Genomic DNA, 13,822 nt, shown 5'->3' with positions numbered 1-13,822 from the left:
CAAAGTATCATTAATATGTATGTACCTGTGCCTAAATGTCAGAGATAGCTCCTTCCACCCACAGAATGACAGCTTTAATTTACTATGACTAAAACAGAATGATACAGCATTGTCTAATTTATTGTATCTGCCTCACCAGCTATTAAAATGACTATTCTTATTGACTGCCACTGATTATCAAAATTCATTGAATTCAGCCTTAGGCCAACCAGAATTGATTTGGCACTTTCAGATCGCCTATTGCACTCTGACCTTCTTGAAATTGTGAATAGGACTGAGGACTGAAAATTTAAAAGCAAACACTGCAACAAGCCTTTCCAGTCACATGCCAAAAATGAGTCAAGATTAATGAACTGGACAGAAGCTTTACAGGCAGTAGCCTGAACCACTCAATCTGTCTTCTTCATACTGTTTGCAGTAACAATCCCACAGAAAGCCATTGCGACTAGTTCTGTTATCTATTATCCTAAGTTTTCTTAAATGCTTTAGTGAAGCACAACGTGCAATAACATGGTATGCACTTTTTACAGCTAAAACATTTTGTTATGCCGTCATTTAATCAAGAAGTATGCCAAAACAGCCCTGTATGCTCAAAAGTGTCAGCAAGATTATACCTTTTATTGGAATGTATTTTAGCTCCTTGACTTCACTTACCTTAAGCACACAAATAAAAATCCCAAATAAAACCAATCTTTGTCCGCCCACGTGGTCGAGAACCAAGTTGCTGATTCACGCACTTCAAACATCCAGGGGAAATAAAAAAAATCCAAAAGATCTGCCCGCCTCTATTTCATTAATGAAAAAAGAGATGAGAGGCGGGCATGATCAAACTTTTATTCTATCAATTGGAGCAGCAGCCAGGGACGTCAGTGGTATAAAAGTATCATTGATTGGATGCTTTAATACTGACTGATCACATGGATGCAGGGGGAGGGAATGGAAGAACACAGCAGGGGACGGTGGTTTCTGCTATGTGTGAATTATGCTTTGGACTGAGGAAGTGGGGAGGGCACAAATGCTACAGTACAGGATGGAGAAGTGGAGAAGAACAGAAATTTAAGTAAATTAAACTTGCTCCCTTTATGAGGCCGGCCTGTATGGCACCCTAGGCGGTTGCCTAGTTTGTCTATGCCTAAGGCCGGCCATGTACTTATGTTCCATATGCCTAACCTAAAGGCTGGTTTATTTTGTTGCTTGTTTTTCCAGGTGTATGGTTAATGATCCACTTGTTAGGAGGTGTCCTAAGCCCCACATACCCACTGGAGCAAGTGGACCATGGTGAGGCAGTACCTATTTGTCTGTGGGATGCCCAGATTAAAGTGGGTGGTAGCTGCCCAATGACAAAAAAGGATCTCTCCAACCATTGGAAGCAGCCCCCTGGCATAGAGTGAGGTGCTTCCAATGGTGGTCACTGCTCACAGAGCAAAGCTGGAGTGTCCTATCCTAGCTTCAGGCCTGGAAAAGTGAATTTGAGGAAATAGCTGATGCCCAGCAACATGTTTTTCCTCTCCAGTCCACTGTTGTAATCCAAGGGGAAAGCCAAGGCCAATACAACTTTGCATCAGTGTCATCGCAGGAGCTGCCAGAGTGAGGTTGAGTACAACCTCAAACTGTCTTATGGGCTCCATCTCTAAATTTTTCTTGGGGTTTACTCCCAAAGCCTTCACCAAAACTGGGTATTGCCACAAGTCAGTGGGGGGTTTAAATCAGAGTTTGCCTTTTCCAAAGTGGGTTGCCTTCCTAGGCTAACAAGGCTCACCTGCCCAAAGCAACTGGTTTAAAGGTGCCAGTCACCTGCCTTCACCCCTTCAACTGTCACTACAAATGGTTTCACTGGACTTAGAAACTAAGCCACACATGAAGGCCAGCAGCTGGACTTGGGTTGTCAGAGGCTATCAGAGATGCATGCAATGGGGGCATCTAATAGATAGTGGAAGCTTATCCCTACTACCACCCCTGGTTATGACAACCTTAACTCACTTGTGTCTACAAGAGAGGTAAGACCCTAGTATTGAGGAGTATTTTACCTTCACCAGAAATGATGACTAAATTAAAAAATATATATAATTGGATGCATAACTAGTCTCATTGCAGGAGAGTCCAGAGTCTTAATCAAAGGAACAAGACAGTCAACAGTTCCTCCTCATTTTACAAGGATGCATTTCACCCCTTCCCTCATGGCTTTCACATTCTGACTTAAACCTTAGCTGCCCCACGTGTCTTTTTTGTTGGCATGGTTCACCTTATAGATGTCTTCCTGTAGAAAAATTCCAGCCTGAATGGCATTAAGGTAGCAATGCCTGAAGCTTCCTTCATCTTAAAGACTTTCATATTTATGTAGTAACTGAAACTTGGTTCCATTGTAGTCATAACACTCCTTCATTATATCAGTTTTACACCCATCATGCCATGAAGTTTACTGGGATTGGGGGGTAGTACCATAGTTTATGCATAACTCCATCTTATTATGTCAAATCCTGTATGGAACCAATAAGAAACCTATTAAAGTCTTGTGATATGCATTAAAAACAACTTTCAGATCATTGTCAAATCTAGATATGCATAGATGACCTCCTCAAAGCATGATGTATACATAATTCAGGTCGAAAATGTAACCAATAATTCAACTATTCATCTTATGGAGATATTATCTACCACCAACTGACTATCTTCAACATGAAATATGCTGAGGTATTTTTTTTTCAAATTTGTAAATATCAATCCTTTAGACAAAACTACCCACCCATTGGAGGTGCTAACCCTTTATATCTTATTGTCATAATCATATCTCCAGAGTTTACCTATTTCTTATGTCTCTTTCTATATGTTCATATCTCTTGATTACCGTGAACTTCAACTGAGTAGATTTGAGAAATTCAACAAACTGGGCATAAACCCCTGCATAACTCACTGGATTATCAGCTGTCTCACAGATAGAACCCAGGAAGGCAGGATTGATGACACAACCTCAACTAAGAGAATGGTCACCAGTGGGGTACCTTAGGAGTCCATGCTGGGGCCACTGCTATTTGGTATCAACTTAACGGAGATAAAGATTAACGTCAAGAGCCATTGGTTAACTAAGTTCACATATAACTACAAATTTGGAGCTATCATAGATTCCCCATGACACAAATATCTTACAAGAGGGACTAACACAGACAAACGACTGGTGCTAAAGTCAGACATTAAAATTCAATGCCAAGGAATGCATTACAGTGCCTTTTGGGAAAGCTGCCACCCAGGCTAATTACTCAATCAATAAGACTCTCATCAGAGTTGGCCCTGTAGTCAGGGATCTGGAAACATATGCAGACAGTAATTGGGTCTTTGCTCAATGTAGCCAAGGTAGTAAAAAAATCATTCTATGTCATATAACTTATAAATAAGATCATGGTATACAGGTCCAGGGAAGTTATAGTGCCACTTTACTCAGCCCTTATCAGACCCATCATTGAGTTTAATGCCCCCGTCAGCATGTACCTGACCAGACCTATACAACAGTAGGAATGCCCACAAAGGTTCCTTACCAGTAAAATCAGGGCTAAAAAGCAGATTGTCCTATATGAATTACCTTAAAGCCCTATCTCTATACTAGGTCGCCGAAAGGTTTCTGAGAGGCGATCTATGACTGGCATACAAGGCAACCTCAAATACAGCTCTGAGAGCTCATCCACAAAATGAACTGCATCAGAAACACTAGATTCAAGAATTTAAATTTTGCTTTTAACATGAATAACTGACAGATATGTGTCTCAGAGCATCCCTACATTATGCAACAGACTTCCTAGCCATATCAAGCAGAGTCCATCCCTAACCTATTTAAATTTAACCATAAAAAATGAATGGAAAATTGAACATTCTCCCTAGGTCTGGTCCTCATATCTCTGATAGACAGAGGCAGACAGTAATGCTCAGACTGACATACCACTGCACATAATCTCTAGAAACGTCATAACTAACATAGCCCCTCCTAATAAATACCCATGGTACATAAGAACACAACTGGGTTGAGTTGCACAGCTAGGCTTATAAAGGTCTTAGTGGTTGTTAGATTACTGTATACATATAAACCTATGAAAAACCTCAATTAAAATCCACAAGACTCCTAGTTAGACATATTTCATATTGGGTATCTCATAAGGCTCCATCCTGGGACCCCTCTTCTTTGGCATCTATTTCTCTGGAATGAAACAACAGTCAAATTTCAAGGCAAACAAAATCTGTTGGTGACTGGAAATTGAATTAATTTGTCAAAAGCCCCTCTAATGCTCAGATTCCCAAGCAGGTAATATATTAGTCCAGTTCCTGATGAGTAAATCACTGCTTTTCTCTTAATGCCAAGAAATGCATTATTTCTTCTTTCAGAAAATAAACCACCCCTCCTGCTGCCTAGTAATAACCCCCAAAGAGTGATCACAGACATCAGATATCTGTGCACTTACTCTGATAATGAGCATTCCTTTGATCAACATGTCTCATTTGTGGTCAGAAAATCATTTTACTATGATAGGATTTATCCTTTTCTTCTGGATAAAGTTCTACTTCATTCCCCTATTATTTAATCTGCCCTTGAGTTTAATGCCTCATTTTGCATATACTTCTAAACAACTAGACCAATGTGAAACATCTGAGATATTTCTTAGTAAGCAAACCATAAATCTAGGGAATCCCAAGTTGTCTTGCTTAACTAAACACCCTCTCTCTATCATCCACCTCATATAGGTTCCTGCAAAGTTTAACTCTTAGTTTTCTGTGATATGAAAGACCCTCAGCTTTTCAACCTCCTCCACTTCAGTAGAACCAGCAGGTTCTAGAGATCATGGTGTGAACCATTTCAGCTGGTACAGTAGGCATTTAACCCAGTGTATTCCCAGCCTTTGGAACAAGCTCACTTTTTTCAAGCAAAGCAATTTTGTGGCCCTTTCAAAATCAAACCTGATGGATGGATTTTAGAATGTAAGTCTGTAGCTGGAGTATGTAAGAACAATATGGTTTCTGGGGAGGAACCAATAGATTCTTATTATTGTTGGGTGATGCAGCTAAACTTCTTATTGATCATTCAGTCCATGCATTTATTATTTAACTATGAACCTATAATAAACCAGGGGCGACATGTGCTATTGGACTGCAGGACTGCAGCCCCCCAGCTGTAAAAAATATGAAAATAACAAAAAAAGAAAAGAAAAAAATTCCAGAACTCCACGCATGCATGATAATGAATCTGGTCTGGTTTAACAGCAGTCCAGATTAGGAAGAAGGCATCAGACTACAGAGAAGGCCAAAAATCTATGTGGTTACTAACCGCATAGACTGGAAGGGGACAGGACTGCAACATCTGCAGGCTGGATGATCCAGCCTGCTCTCATGAGAACTGTATTCCATCACGGGGATTTTGTATTTCTTCACATAAAGCAGGAGACAGACAGAGCCCTCAGGTAACCTTTCAAAGGGACTGGACTTGTATCAGTGTGTTTCTATGGAGCTTTCTTTATGTCTTCAACAGAACAGCATTTATTTTATTTCTTCAACAGAACGGAGGTTGTATAGCAGGTGTGTGTGTGACAGAACAGAGCTTTTTTTATTTCTTGAGCAGAGCAGGAACGGAGCTTTTTTTATTTCTTGAGCAGAGCTGGAAAGATCTTTTTTATTTCTTGAGCAGAAATGGAGATTTTTTATTTCTTGAGCAGAGCTGGAATGGAGTTTTTTTATTTCTTGAACAGAAAAAGAGCTTTTTTTTGAGGTGTGTGTGTGTGTGTGTGTGTGTGTGTGTGTGTGTGTGTGTGTGTGTGTGTGTGTGTGTGTGTGTGTGTGTGATGCTCCAGATGAATACACTTGGTGGCTAGAGAGACAGTAGTGGTTAGAGAATAACTCAGGCTCAAAACCTGTACCTTGGGTGAAGGTAGCAAGAGCCTAAATTCCCTAGCCACCACCACTTGTGAAAGCTATTCAAATTTTTGCCTCATATTTTTATTCTATTCCTCACACAATCTGTGTTTTTCTGCATTTAATTCATTAAATAATGACAGGCATTTGAATTTCAGACTTCATATTCTTCAGAAAGTACATGGTAACACAAAACCTTTTAGTCTAGCAATTTTCTAAGTTTATAAGATCAATATTTGAAACATGTCCCTATTTTGGGGGCTGTATTCCCCCATTATTGGCTTTGTCCAGGTTTTTTGTGCTAAGAGGTTGAGAGCTATGGTGAGAACTGAATTCACTGAATATGTTTGGGGGCTGTATTCTCCCATTATTGGCTTTGTCCCTGTGTTATGTGCTAAGAGGTTGTGAGCTATAGTGAGAAATGAATTCACTAAATGATAGCCATTTAAGTTTCAGTATGTTGCTCTGACTGTAGCACAGGATCCTGGGTTCAAGACTTGGCAGTGAAATGCATAGTGGTATTACAGCATTTTATTCTTGCAACTTTCCAAGATTATACAAGCAATGTTTAAAATGTGTCCCTGATTTTTGGGCTTTTGCCCCCCCCCCCAATATATTTTGGCTTTTTCCAAATTTCTTGTGCTACAAAGTTGAGAGATACAGTTGAGTGTTGGGTGGTGAGAGCTTCAGGGGAAGAGATGTCTAGTGTTGCTTATGCTGAGTCAACTTACATCGTTATTGGCACAACAGGTAGTGTACTTGCTTTTGACATAGAAGGCTGTGGGTACTACTCCCACAGTATGTAGATTCATTGCTGGTACTGTACTGTGTTGTACTTTTAAAGGGGGTGGATGCTGCAGTCCTGAGAATGTCCTCTTTGGCAAAGATACCTAGTAACTATGAACCTGTTATCAGTTTTCAATCCATTTCCTATTTCAATATTACTAGCTTATCATTTTTTTAATGTAACATAGGAAATTTATTCCTCAAGGGCAACAGGCACTTTATTTGTAAATGAAACAATGAAATATAAAGTTGTTTGCTAGCAGCAACCTCTTCATTAATTACAGATTTCTTTAATGTGGAATTATTTAGATGACTTTTACTTCTGCAGAGATTGTGTATATTTACTGATACTGGTGAATTGTAAAAGTCTGAGTAGACTTTTATGATGGAAATGTTCTGAATTGGGCAGTTTTTTCATTATCAGTGCATGCATTTTGTTTCATTGTTTACTGGAAACATGTTCAAAACAATAAATTAAAAATGTCCTCTAACAACTGTACTGTATTATACAAGGAATATAATTTAATACAATCAGGAAGGTGTATCAAATAACACATGTATGTTTCGGGTGCAAGGGGCTGGTGATTTGAAAACAGCCTGAAGTTAATCTTTATCTGCCACTGGCCAGATGTATTTTCTTTGAATGTGGGTTTCAATGCTGTTTCAATGACTGTGAGTTTCAAGGGCAGAGAAGTTTTAATGCTAAGTCTATTTTTATTTTGAGACTGCATTGCTGTGTTTAGCACATGTCTATTTGTGTTTGTGCTGTAAAATAAAACTTTTAAAAGAAATCCAAATCATTGTAGAAGTAAAGCAGCATCCACATTACAGTGTTTATGGTAAATGGGGTGAAATAGCCAAGTAATGGGACATTGGAATGGCTACAGGGGGGAGGCCCTATTTCACCATGATTTTGTGTGGGGAAAGGGTGGAAAACTCATAGGCAGCCCTGGCTAAACTATACCTCTCAACTGTCCAGATTTTCGTAGAATGAATCAATTTTTACTTCTTATTTTTGGTTTGTTCTTCATAAAATGTATGGTTTTCTGGCAAATCATTTAGGAATGAAGTCACTAAATAATGACAGACATTGAGTTTCAGACTTCACGTCCTTCAGAAAAATGCATGTTAAAGCAAGACCTGTTATTCTATCAACTGTCTAAGTTTATACAAGAGCAATTTTTAGTATTGTTTGTATGTTCCCTCAATGTATTTGGCTATGTCCAGATTTCCTGCATTAAGAGGTTGAGGGTATCTGCAAATAAATCTCTTTATAGAAGTATGAACCAAGCATAAAAATGACCACAAGCTGTCAATAGTGCACCCAAGATCCACGGATGCAGAAAGATGTTATACGAATAATTATTTATTCCACAGCTTCACAAATAGCTTCACAAACAACTCAACTAAGCGCTTTCATCAGTATATAATAGACTTGATCAGAGCATAAGAAGCTCATCCACTACCAAGTTTAAATATTGTTAGTCACACCCATCACATGTTCACCCCAACCAATACAAATACATTAATATTCAAATTCAAATTCACTCAACACTTGCATACATTATTTAGCATATATTACAAAGCATATAGTAATAAAAAATAATATGTTAAAAGACATAATCTATTAACATAAAGGGCCTTACTCTTTAAAATACTACTAATGGAGACACGATTGTACCCGGAAATACTGTGGCATTACATTGTAATTGAGTAGATTGTGATAAAAGCCCTACCCAATCTGTCCATATCTCTTTACATATTTTTGTCAACCCCATCACGTAACAATGGTGCAAAAATACGTAATTGCCTTTTCCTCCTAACTTCAGAAGCAACTTCTAGCACCAAATCATTAGGGTATGCCCTCCTATTAAACATATGAGCCAACATATCACATTCTATTTCAAAAGTTTTATCCATTAAAATCATTTGTGATAATCTAACAAACTTTCCCTTTATCACCCCCTTCTTTTGGTGAAAGGGGTGACTACTAGAAAAATTTAATAAACCAGTAGAAAACATGGGTATTCTATATATATATATATATATATATATATATATATATATATATATATATATATATATTACTTGTATACAACCCCCTTTCATGGTCATTATTTATAAGGATGTCTAGATAATGACTACTATCATCATTTACTGTAAATGTGAATCTTAAAAAATCAATAGTCATATCCAAGTAAGATATAAAATCTTCTACTTCCCCTATAGGGCCTGTCCACAAAATGAAGAGGTCATCTAAAAATCTGATATATAAAGCCCATGGGGAGGGTTGAAATACTTCAAATAAAAATGTTTTCTCCCATTGCAGAAGTACAATATTAACATAGATGGGAGCACATGCTGACCCCATCACTACCCCCTTCTTTCGCCAAAAATATTCACCATTAACATATAATATATTATTTCTAAGAAAAATTTCCATCAGGACATCACATACATATATCTCATTATTATCCAATTTTGTACTTTCTACAAGAAATTCATGGAACCACTCCAGCCCTTTATCATGTTGGATAAAATTATATAGATTTACTACATCAGTAGTAAGAATTACAGCATCAGCTTTATATCCCACATGCTTTAATGTACTTAAGAAGTCCCACAAATCTCAGCAGATAGTTTCATACTTTTCAACATATTTCTTTAACTTAAAATTTAAATATTAAGCTAGAATGTGTGGTTTTGACCTATTCCCATTAACAATGGGTCTTAATTGTGGGTTTTCAAGAGCCTTATGGATCTTAGCTATCCCAAACATGTTGGGTACCACAGGTTTTTTAACATACAAAAAAACTAAACAAAGCAGCTGTGATCAAATTATCAAAGAACAATTCTACTTTTCTTCCAAAATAGCATCATTTTTTCTATACAAAATATTCACATAATTTAATGATACTTTTTCATAAAATTCATCATTAAGCAACAATATAGCCATTTTCTCATTATACTCTACACTACTCATAATTACGACCCCTCCTCCCTTATCGGGTTTCATTACCCGCACATATCTATTACTAGACAGTTCACTTAGAAGAGTTGTCTCTTCTTCAGAGAGATTACTATACTTGCTTCCATATTTTTTAACTTTTAGTAGTTCCCTAAAATCATATTCACATAATTACTCAAAATTTTAGTGGCAGTTACAATGTAATGCCACAGTGTTCCCGGGCACGATCATGTCTCCATTAGTAGTATTTTATAGATTAAAGCCCTTTATGTTAATAGATGATGCTTTTTAACATATTAATTTTTATTAATATATGTTTTGTAATATATGCTAAATAATGCATGGAAGAGTTGAGTGAATTTGAATTTGAATATTAATGTATTTGTATTGGTTGGGGTGAACATGTGATGGATGTGACTAACAATATTTAAACTCGGTAGTGGATGAGCTTCTTGTACTCTGATGAAGTCTATCATTACATACTAATGAAAGCGCTTAGTTGAGTTGTTTGTGAAGCGATTTGTGAACCTCTTTATAGAATTAGGTATATCCAAACCTCTCAACTGTCCCCGATTTTGGCCCAGAATGTTGCTCTCCCTCTAATAGTCCCTCTGCAAAATAGCAATTTTGGAAGAAAATGTGGAGAGTTTACAATTAATAAATAATTGTAATGATCAGAGTTGTAGATTACTTTTATTTCAGAAATGCATGTAGATTCTCTATTTTGTCAGCTGCTCAAGTTAACAGTACTAATATTTAAAAAATGTGTCCGTTCTTTGACAGGTTCCCAGCTGTACTGTGTGGCTGTTTTATTTTTTTGCATTACATTTTTGGTCTGTTTTTCATAAAATTGTGTTTTTTTTTTTTGGCAAATTAGTGGCAAATCATTAAAGATGGAAGTTAGAAAATAATGACAGACATTTGAGGTTCAGATTTCATACCCTTCAGAAAATTCATACTAATGCAAGGCCTACTATTCTATTATCTTTCTAAGTTTATAAGAGCAATATTTAAAAATTGTCCTTATTTTTGGGCCTTTGTCATACTTCTGTTTATGGCTTTGTCCAGATTTCTTGCTCTGAAGTTGAGAGGTATGACATATATGTCAGGGCCATCACTGTCAGCCAGAGACATTTCAAATTGTGACATACGTGTTGCAGCCAACTCCCCCATGTAGTGACTTTGGATGTGTCCAACAAGGCAAGAAGCAGTTATGCAGTGTAAGTGTGCAGAGTATCCCCCCATCCATACTGTTGATTTATGCTTATTATTCAGAAAATGCATGTTGTTGCAGTGCCTGTTGCTCTGTGTTTAAGTAGTAATGCTTTAATGACCATCAGGTAAGCTTGTCTGAGATTGTAAGATATAAGTAAGCTTTAATAAGCATACTGTTAAAGAATTACTAACATTGAAAGCCTGTTTGTGGTTGCCATGCAGAGAATATTTACTTTACATGATAACATATAAGCTTTATGTATTGAAATGCATGTGACAGCATTTGTAATAAAGGACAGGATTACATTATTTTCAGAAGCTCATTACATTTGTTGGAGACTTGCAGTCATCTTTGCAGACTTTACCTGTAAACTAAACAGAATGCCAATCTATCATGTGTGGTCTATAACCTGTGCAGTAATCCTTTAAGCAATTTATCTTGAGCCTGTTTCTTGTTTGCTGTTCATTTTTAATCTAGATCATGTTTTCCCCATGAAACAAGTAGATAGTTATTGTCTTTTTTGGATAAGAAACATTTTTACAAGTGGGGGTATCACAGAGATTGTTACTTTCAGCATGTTACTTTGTACTTTTATAAAACTGAAAATAAATTATAATTAGAACTCCGGTGCAAGGAGAAATAGTTTGAGTTGAGTGCTGCTTGTTTTTTATACTTGATTTTGACTGGCATTCCAATAATGTATTTAAAAAGCAATTTAGTTTTTCATGCCTCACAATGTTTTTTTTTCCATCTAGATATTAAGTAAGCTGTCATGTAGCCAATGCACTGAAATATTTTTTTTCTTCTACACTTCATTTTGTCTTCATTGTACTTTCATAATGACAGTTTGGCACCCAGGGCAGTGTATTTAATTAAAGTCCCAGTTTTTGTATTTTTGAGCATGGCACTACCCCTTTCTAGTTGGCCACACCCAGTCCCATTGACCCCCACCCATTCAACTGTCTCCTGCAGGCCCCATAGCCGACCTTAGGCATAGGCTAACTTGGCAGCCGCCTAGGGTGCCACTGTAGCAGGGTCACTTTTCCACTATTTATTTGCTGTAGGTAGACCAGGATGGGTGCACCGGGTGGTATGGGGGGGTACCGTGGAGCACTTTTGCCTAGGGCACCTGTTGACCTAAAACTGCTTCTGGCAGCCCCCCTTTGATTTGAAGTCTCCAGCTGCCACTGTAATTAGCTGAAATTAATTTCTTGCTGAGTTGCCTATAATCTTCTTTTTCATTGTTGTCAGAGCCTCTACACCCTCTTTCTTTATTTTGATATTTAAAATAAAGAAAAGGAAAACAATGCACTGAATAACAAATTTAATGATTTTTTTGTGAAAAAACTGCAGCACATTACAATAAAGTGTGATAACTAAATCTAGAAATGTCAAAATAAAACCAAAAAAAAAATGTAGAAGAAATCAGCTTCAGTAACTCACAGAAGTGTATTAGGAGACTGAAATGGAGAAAGAGGTTATTTGATAGCAAAACTTATTTTCCTTATTTTGTTCCTCTCATGTCTCCTTCTATATCCTGATCTTCTTCTTAGTTTCTGCAATTATGAAATTATGACTCCCACTCATGACTGACCAGACTTCCCCACAGAGGATACAAAACATCCAGGTATTCAAGGCAGTAAACAGATGGAGCATCAGGTTGTCTTCTCATGGTGCCATACCAAATGCAGGAAAATGTACTTTTCTCAGTCAGTTAAAAACCTTTCCCACCATTCATGCAGGATGTACAATAATGATAATGTGGTTTGTGCATACCCGCATGCATACATGCACTCCCAGTGCAGACAGGTTTCCTGTTCTCACTCTCAAATTATTACTCTGGCTACTCTAAAACTCCTGTCCTTCATCAGTGCTGTAGTCCACAAAAAGATTACTGTCATCTCAATATATGGGGAGATGGCAAATGATGCTTAGACTCCCCACTCCCATACCAGCTTCTGTCACATGAGTCATTAATCAAACGCGGGGGTTGCATAAAGGTGCTCTCAATATCAGCAGCTGGATGTTTACATGTAGGTTATTGGTTTATACATTTGTCAATGACTGCCAACCCCAATCAAACCATTACTAGTTTATATCTTATCTCATTTCTCCCCAGAAAGATAATAAGTGTAGTATTTGAAATTGTGCAAAAGCAAAATATTTACCATTTATCTGAGGCTATTTGACTCTGGAGTTAGAATATGTAATTAATAGTGTGTGAGACTAGGTGCATGTGTGGCACTTGTTTTCCAGTATAAAAATCACCTCCATCATCTCCTTTACTGTTTGTGCTGCTAATGGTCATGGTGTCTTTTTGAGCAGGATAGAGCTGACTTTCATATCTCTTGCAACAGTCTCTAACTCACCCAATGGGATCCCTGGGCATTTCCCAGCAAACTAGCATACACAATCCTCATCTCTGTACCATAAGTTAAGTTTGATCTAGTGCCTCCTTTAAGAAGGCTACATGTGATAACACCTTTCATGAGAGGTACCCTGAGAGGCATCTTTATATGGTGACCAATCCACATCTCATAATACAGAGGTGCAGCAGCTGTATTTCAAGGTCTCCCAGATCAATTAGGTCCTCACACTGTCGTGAACACTGAGGCCATCTACACCAAGAAAGATCCACATTTCTTTCACTTTTATCTGTAATCCCATCCTATCCATTACTACTCAAAGTTCATGGCCATGGGTGAGGACTGTTATAAAGACTGATTTGTAATTGAGATCTTTGTCATGTGACTCAACTTTTGTTTCATCATCATCATCATGACAATCCAATACAATAACTGCAATACTGCTGAACTACAGTAATCCAACAACCAGCCTCCCAATTCCCTTCACCCACTCTATGAAGAAGAACCTGAGATAATGAGAGAGAAATACAAGCTCCAGTTCTGAGATGTTGATTCAACCACTTCATACTTATTCATAGATTCATAGAGTGTTACAAGGCT

This window comes from Protopterus annectens, chromosome 7.part0 (assembly GCF_019279795.1).
Source record: "Protopterus annectens isolate FY-2018-M chromosome 7.part0, PAN1.0, whole genome shotgun sequence".
In the NCBI taxonomy this organism is placed as follows: domain Eukaryota; kingdom Metazoa; phylum Chordata; order Ceratodontiformes; family Protopteridae; genus Protopterus; species Protopterus annectens.
This window is presented reverse-complemented; position numbering follows the sequence as displayed.